The sequence below is a fragment of the Sturnus vulgaris genome, chromosome Z (assembly GCF_052056855.1).
Source record: "Sturnus vulgaris isolate bStuVul1 chromosome Z, bStuVul1.hap1, whole genome shotgun sequence".
In the NCBI taxonomy this organism is placed as follows: Eukaryota; Metazoa; Chordata; class Aves; order Passeriformes; family Sturnidae; genus Sturnus; species Sturnus vulgaris.
The window spans coordinates 12,003,240-12,010,984 of NC_142283.1; the positions used below are offsets into that span (position 1 = coordinate 12,003,240).

At 42.1% G+C, this 7,745-nt stretch overlaps 1 long non-coding RNA gene across 1 annotated transcript; it reads right to left on the reverse strand.

Moving 5' to 3' along the window:
- Positions 1-26: 26 nt before the first annotated feature.
- LOC148219677 (uncharacterized) lies at positions 27-7,639 on the reverse strand. Its single transcript, XR_015799627.1, has 2 exons — positions 7,446-7,639; positions 27-5,016 (listed from the first exon to the last, which is right to left on the reverse strand). It is a non-coding gene; the product is annotated as an uncharacterized LOC148219677 (long non-coding RNA).
- Positions 7,640-7,745: the final 106 nt, after the last annotated feature.

Sequence of the window (7,745 nt, forward strand, 5' to 3'; positions counted from 1 at the left end):
CGAGCGACCAATGGGCGGCGAGGGGCGGGTTCGCCGCGAGAGCGCTGATAACGCCGCGTGCCGAGACGCGGGACGGGAGCAGCGGGACACGGCAGGGCTGCGACTGAGGGAGGAGACCCTGCCCCTCTGTCCGGCCCTGGTGAGGCACAGCTGAGGTGTTCAGCTTTGGGCACCTCAGCACAGAGACAGTGAGCCACGGGAAGGGGTCTAGCAGAGGCCGTGAAGATGAGGATGGTGTGGAGCATCTCTGCCTTGTGAGGAAAGGCAGCGGGAGCTGGACCTGTTTAGTCTGTGGAAGACTGAGGGAGGATATCATTAATGCATATAAATATCTTCAAGGCGGGTGCCAGGAGGATGGTGCCAAACTGTTTTCGGTGATACCCAGCGACAGGATGAGGAGCCATGGCCATAAACTAAAACACAAGAAATTCCACCGCAATATGAAGAAGAAATTATTCACGTTGAGGAGTTTGCAGAGCTGTGGAGCCGCTGCCTGCGGAGGACGTGGAGTGTCCCCCTCTGGAGATACTCAAACCCACCCGGACGCGTTCCTGTGTCACCTGTTCCAGGTGACCGTGCCTTGGTAGCGGGGGGGCTGGAGGGGATGATCTCCGAACGGGAATAATTCGGTGATTCTGAGAAACAAAACCGGCTCCGGTGGCATTCCCGGAGGAGCCTTCCTACCGGCAGAGGGTATCGCTGCTCTCTCCGCGGCAGCTGCTGCTGGAATTGCAGCCTGTGAGTTCAAGTGGCAGCGAGTATTTGATGCATTTATCCTCTTGTTCTTCCCCTTCCTTTCCTCAACAAACTTCCTGAGCTCTGGCTGGCTGCTCTTTCCCTCAGCGGGATTGGGGAGAGAATCAGTGAAATGAGAAAATTTGTTGGTTGAGATAAAGACAAAATTGTCTAGTAAGTTATTAGTATTGCCTATTAAATTACAGGGAATGAATGCAAAAGCTTCACACACAAGAGAGCAAAGCAATAAATTAATTTGCTGCTTCCAGTGACCACACAGATGTTCAGCCATCTCCAGAATGGGGCTCCATCATGGGTATCAGTGACTTGGGGAGACAAGTGCCATCACTGTGAATGTCCCCCCTTTTGTTCTTCCCACAGCTTTATATCCTGATAATGATGCTATATGGTATGTAATATAATCAACATTGTGTCCAGCACAAATCCAAAACAAGGCTCCAGACTAGCTAATTAGCTCTGCCCCAGCCAAAACCAGCACACAGAAACATCAGTCCAGCATTACCCTGAAGACACCAAAAGTATGCACATTCACAGTTCAGTTATTGACTGTTAGGCACAGAAAGTGAGAGATATAACTTTGGAAATGAGGCAAAGGATACCACAAAGAACAGGAGGTTCCGTGGTAGCTCCAGAAGTGTAAAGGAAGGTTATTCAACCAGGTATAGAAAGAACAATATTGTAAGAAGACTTTGGAGTCCAGTCTTAGTAGAAGCAGCTGCTGTAGTATTTACATAAGCAAACTCATAAGCAAACTTAATAAGTGGTATTATACTAAGTGGTATTTGACAGTGACTTTTGCTCCACTCCCTTTATTGCTGTGGTGTTTGAGGTGATGAGTGGATCACTTTAACACTGACTTACAGAAGTACTTTGGTAGGTAAAGTAAAGTCCACTAACAGTACTATTGATATGTCTAGACAGAGAAACAGATGGAAGGGTCTGAGTTCAAACTGATCAATCCCATTGCTCAGGGATCCAAAAAGCTCAGTTTTTACCAGTAGGAGTAGATGTAGGAGGTTATTTAAAAGTAATATAGTCTGGATTATTTAAGGTATCAGAATACTCGTGCTGCTACTGTTTCCCCTGCTTTGCGACATTCACAAACTGCCTCCATGTTCCTGTCCCCATCTTTCATGTGGATTTGGTACCAGGAGCTCCTACAACTAATAAAGAGGAAAAAAGTGGCTTAGAAAATGCACTTTGACATCTCAAGCCATCTATGGTACTTTTAGCCCCGTCATGGTTTCTGAAAAATACTCAACCTGATGCAATGAAGAAGCAAATGTGTCAAATGTTACCTAAGTTACAAATCACTCTTGGATAATACAGATCCTTAACATATGAGAAATGTACTACCTGAAGAACATAATGGAAGTTTGTAGACAGTGTTCCAAGCCAGGGGAGAGAGAAGAGACATGTCTGAACATTTCTGCTTGCTCCATTTTGGAGACATTGCTGGAAGACTAGGTTAGCCAGAATATGGACATAAGAAAAAATATGTTCATAAGTAGGATTTCGAACTGTGTATCATTGTAGTTTCTTCTTCCTGCTGTGTATTTTCTATTTTCTTTGATAAACTAACATGCACTCCTTTCACCCATTAGCTCACGTGAAGCAAGTCGAGTTCAAGCTGATACATTCAGGTTATATTTTCCCAAAGATAAATCCTCCAGGGAACTTGCATGCTTTGGTGGCAAAGTTGGCAGTAGCTCTTGTCAAGATCCAAGGGCAATTAAGAGAGTGGGAAGACCAGGTATAACACTGAGAAGCTCACCCAGTACCCATAACACCTCACAGCTACAAGAAATATGCAGAATTACCCAATGATGTAGTCAAATCGGTTTTTAATCACTGCTTATCAGTCAGCTTTGTCAGTCCCAAAGGCAACAATAAGATATTTGGAAAATAATGTTTGTCTGTTTGCACTGAGCAAGGAGAGAAGGTGGCAGAAAATAAAAAAGAGGCCAGCCATTTCCACATTCAGTAAGGGCTCTCAGAAGAGATTGCACAGGACAAGCAAGAGCTGAAAGTGGAGAAAGCTTTTCTTGGAGAATCTCACCAAAGCGAGAATTGCATTGGATAGGAAGACACTATCAGATGCCAAGCACCAGCCAAATCCACCCTCAATAAACATTTATTTACAGTTAATGTGAATTAGAATAAAGACTGAGGCAAAGCCTTGAGAGTCTGCAATCAAGAGCTTGTAGACTTCAGCTTGCCTACGTAATCAGAAAAAGGCATTAATTCCACTCAGCCCTTCAATAAACAGATTCTATACTAAAATCTCCAACAAAGGATGGAGGTGGCAGGTAAGTGGACTGAAAAGCAATACCTTCTGTAAGCAGTATGAACTCAGCACCCTCAGCTGCTACAAGTTGGTATTTTGGGTCAAATTTGTATTCAAGGAGACAATGCAAGCACTACCCTGCTTTGCTCTGTGTGTTGTATGGTAAAAGGTGAGTGAAGAGCTAGCACAGACCATCAGGAGGACAGTGATATACTATAGAACCAGCACCATATAACCATGTGGAGAAACATAAACACTTCAAATATGTTGAAGCAAGTTTTAGGTAAAGCAAATCGCCTACACAAAAGCTAATGAAAATTTAGGCTTAAATCTGTGTTCATCTTGGTTCCCTGGTTGTAACGGGAAGAGAACCATAAAGATCTGAAAATAATCTGGAAAGGTTTTTATTAAGTGAGAGGCACCAGAGAAAGGGCCACACTTGTGGTGATGCACAAGACATTATAATAACTAATGAGATGCAGTCAGTAGCAGGGTTGGATGAAGAATGGTACCTAAACCCTGGACAGGTTCTCTGAACCCTGTAGAAGAGATAGAAAACACACAGAAACAGGTAAGCCAGTAATCGTGTGATTACTTTATGTATAGAGAGCTGTGGTGAGTCTGTTCAGAAAACTCTGTACTGGGCTTTTCCTAACATTACAGTGCTTCATAATTAGGTGAAATAATTTATGATCTAAGACTTTGCAGGTAATCATTAATTTTATGGCAATAACATGTACATTGTTTTACATACATGACATGATATGCTACAGGTCAAAACAGTAGGGTTTGTTTAGGCAACACTGATCTCAAACAGGCTTAACCAGCTGGTCCAGATAACACACACATCCCTTGGGATGTGATCATCCAGTCAAACTCCAAGTCAAGCAGACTTTGGAGGAAGTCCAGCTCTGGGGCCCCCAATATCAGCAGGACATGGACCTACTGGAGTGAGTCTAGAGGACCACAAGGATGATCAGGGAGCTGGAGCATCTCTCCTAGGGAAAGAAGCTGAGAGAGACAGGGTTGTTCAGCCTGGAGAAGAGAAGGTTCCAGGGAGAGCTTATAGCTCCTTCCTGTACTTAAAGGCAGCCTACAAGAAAGATGGGGAAAGACGTTTTGCAAAGACATGTAATGACAGAACAAGGAGGAATGATTTTAAACAAAGAGAGTAGGTTTAGATTAGCTATTGTGAAAAAACTCTTAACTGTGAGAGTGGTGGGACCCTGGCAGAGGTTGCCCAGAGAAGCTGTGGCTGCCCCATCCCTGGAAGTGTTCAAGGCCGGGTTGGACAGGGCTCTGAACTACCTGGTCTAGTGGGAAGTGTCCCTACCCATGACAGGGGGGGTCAGAACAAGATAAGCTTAAGGACCCTTCCAACTCAGACCATTCTGTGAGTCCATGAGATACACGCCTGTCCTAAAGCCATAAGCTGACCTTTAACACTGTGTTGATTATAGCAGTGGACCACACTCAGGGTAAAAAAACAGTTGAAGTGTGTTGAAAACAGTTAAAGAGGTAAGAGAGCTTATCTAGTGACTAGGCCAGTCTGATCCTAAAATCAGATTAAATAGCTTAAAACCTCAAAAAGTAAAGATACGGATTTGTATTAAATGGAAAAATAAAGGTAGAGAAAATATTACAACACAAAAGAGAAAATAAAGAATGGAGTATCATGAAAAGGACATAAACCTATGGACATAAACCATACACTGTTTTCTATTCATTTGTTTCATAGCACAGCCCTCAGCAGCCAGGATAGGCAGCATGCCATTCTGCCTTTGGTGCAGAATTCTAGGGTGCAATCCTCTCCCAGTGCAGGTGTGTCCTTGTAGGAGCGTCGGTGGGCAGGACAGTCGGGACTGATGGAGAGGAGAGATCTCTAAAGCCAGGTCTTGGAACTTGTGGTTTGTTGCAAAGGGAATGGGTGAAAGGGCCCTGCTTGGAGCTGCCAGCTGCAGCTCGGAGCAGGCCTGAAAGAGCAGAAGAGCAAGAGTAAGAAGAAGGCTGAGAGAGTAAGAGTAAAGAGAGTAAGAGGTAAGAGAGCGAGGTTCCCGTTACAATACAATAAATCTTCTGTGTTGAGTATTCTAATTTTCACTAACCAATCTAATAGAAGTTACAAATCCTATAGCATTTATATACAGCCTATAAGAATAATTACATTACCATACTGTGTTACACTTTAAACCCTAAAAACTACTCTTTGGACCCCTTCTGCCAAGCTAGTAGGGTCTTCTCTGACCCTTGGACCTGTCTGCAAGCAGAGGGAATTGTTCAGTCAAGAGGGGATTACTTTCAGCTGGCCATACTATTGTTTTCTAGTTGTTCAGTAACTAAGGTCTGGTATCTCAAAGATGGCTTTCATTTCAATCTCACAGTTTCCATATTCTCGAAATATTTTGCCAGGCAATCATTTTTTAAGGTTTTCCTGTTTCATCTTCCCCAGCATGTCCTGTAGCATGTGACTTTACATGCCAGCTCTGGTACTTCATGGTAACCTAGAGATAGTGGCTGGGTAGCCTTGGCAAATGGGCTACTGTCCATGTGCTTTGGTTCTGGACATCTCTTTAGGACACCACTACTTTAAATCTTTCTAGGTGAAAAGGCACTTATCCTCTTGGTCCTCCATGGGGTAGTTCTGCTACCTTTTTTTAGTTTTTTTCTTCTCCTGCAGAAGCTCCTTGAGCAGGTCATGCGATTCACCTTTAACCTTCCTCTCTAGATCTTTAAAGTTACAATATTCCTTTCCTGCTCATATTTTTAGGTTTTTCTGGGAACATGAAAGACCACTGCTCAATACAGCATGTTCTCCATATTGAGCTGCAAGACTCTTGTTATCTTTTAGTACAGTACCCTATCTTTATTTCTATTTGACTTTCCAATTTCTTTCTTCTAAAAACTCATTTTTCTCTTGCTCCATAACATAGGTATCTTAAACAAAACAGTTATGCACCTTACTGCTATAAACAGTTTAAACAGCACATTGTACTGCACTGAAAACTTTTGTCTAGCACAGATCTGCTGGGGGAGCTATTAATGCCATGTCTTATAGTTTAGTTTTTAAAAAAAGAATTAAAAAGCACACAGTGAGTTATTATGAAACCTCAGCAGGACTTTAGTTGGTTTTAACATTTTTATTAAATTCTCTTTTCTATAATACTTGTTTGTCTTACCTGCTCTCCTCCTCAGTCCTTCAATCTTACATAAAAAAAACCCAAATCTTTAGAAGGACCTTTTTAAGTTCAAGGAGAGTGAGCATGGGAGAGAAACAGACTCCAAAAGACCAAAGCAAGTTTCCATGCGGCGTTTGTACTCCTGCAAACCATGATCCAAGTCTGAAAATCTTCCGTTTGAGAATTGCTCAATTCAAATTTAGCAGGTCCTGTACTTTCTCCATATCCCAGCAAAATCATAAGTAAAATGAGAATGACACTGCTTTCTGCAACCTTTGGTGATGCTTACCTTGTTTCACTTTTAATCCTTAGGCATATTAGAACATCAAAGTATTATTATAAGGCAGGGAATTTCCACACAACAATGTCTTTATACTTGACAAAAACGGAATCTCAGTTGAGTTGCTAACATTTTTAATATTGCTGTATTTTAACTTAAGGTGTAGAATTTTGCTCTTCTTGAAGCCAAGAATTAAATCTCTCACAGATCTTGTTAAGGACCATTTCTCAAGGCTATCTGGCACTAATCGTTACTATCTGTTACTAATCTTTATTAATTTGAAAGCATATGTATATCCCTTCATGCTATGTAATTCCAGTCCCAACAGTTCCCCACATTCTCTGTAAAACCCAAGGCATATCAGATGGATCCAGCAAACAAAGAAGGGAAACGGAGGGGGCTGGAACACATAGCACAGAAGGAGGGGCAAGGATCTGGGACTGTTGTTCGTCTGAGAAATGAAGTGGTGGCATCGATTACTAAGTGGGGGCATCGATTGCTACCTTCAGCTGTCTGTTTGGAGGTTGAAGTGACCCTTCTCAGAAGTATAAAAAATCAGGGCAAAGGACAAGATGAAACAGTCACATGTGACATCAAAGGACATCTCAATTTCAAATGTGAGGGGAAAATATCTCTGTGGTTGCGGTTAAGCACAGGGAAGGGCTGTCCAAGGAGCCTGCAGAATTTCCATCCACGAACATTTTCAAACCCTAGGGGTCCAAATCCTGAGCGTCGGGATCTAGATTTAGTATTAGCCATACTTTGAGCAGAAGGCTGCACTACATAACCTCCAAAGATCACTTGTAACTAACTTTTTATTCCATTAAAAAAAATCAAACTCAGAAACCTTGCACCACAAAAACAACAACAAAAACAACAACAAAAACAAACAAACAAAAAACCAACCAAACAAACAAAAAAGTAAATTACAATTAAAAGGACAAACCTTTTGACCAGGATTATGGACTAAATATTGTTCTCCCTGTTCTCCTGATCTCTGCTTTAATAAGACACTAACTGGAAAGAAGAAAATGTATTTCAGCAATTAAATTCAAATTCTTTCCAAGATGCCTTCCCCCAAAATATTGACAGCTCCAAAGTATAATGCGATGCTTACATTTAAATTTTTTTTTAGGCGAAGACTTACACAGAAGACGAGTGATTAGTATTTTGTGACACATTCAGGATCAAAACAGATTTGAAGAGGGCATAAAGAGTCCCAGTAATGCTAAGTCGGACACAGAGG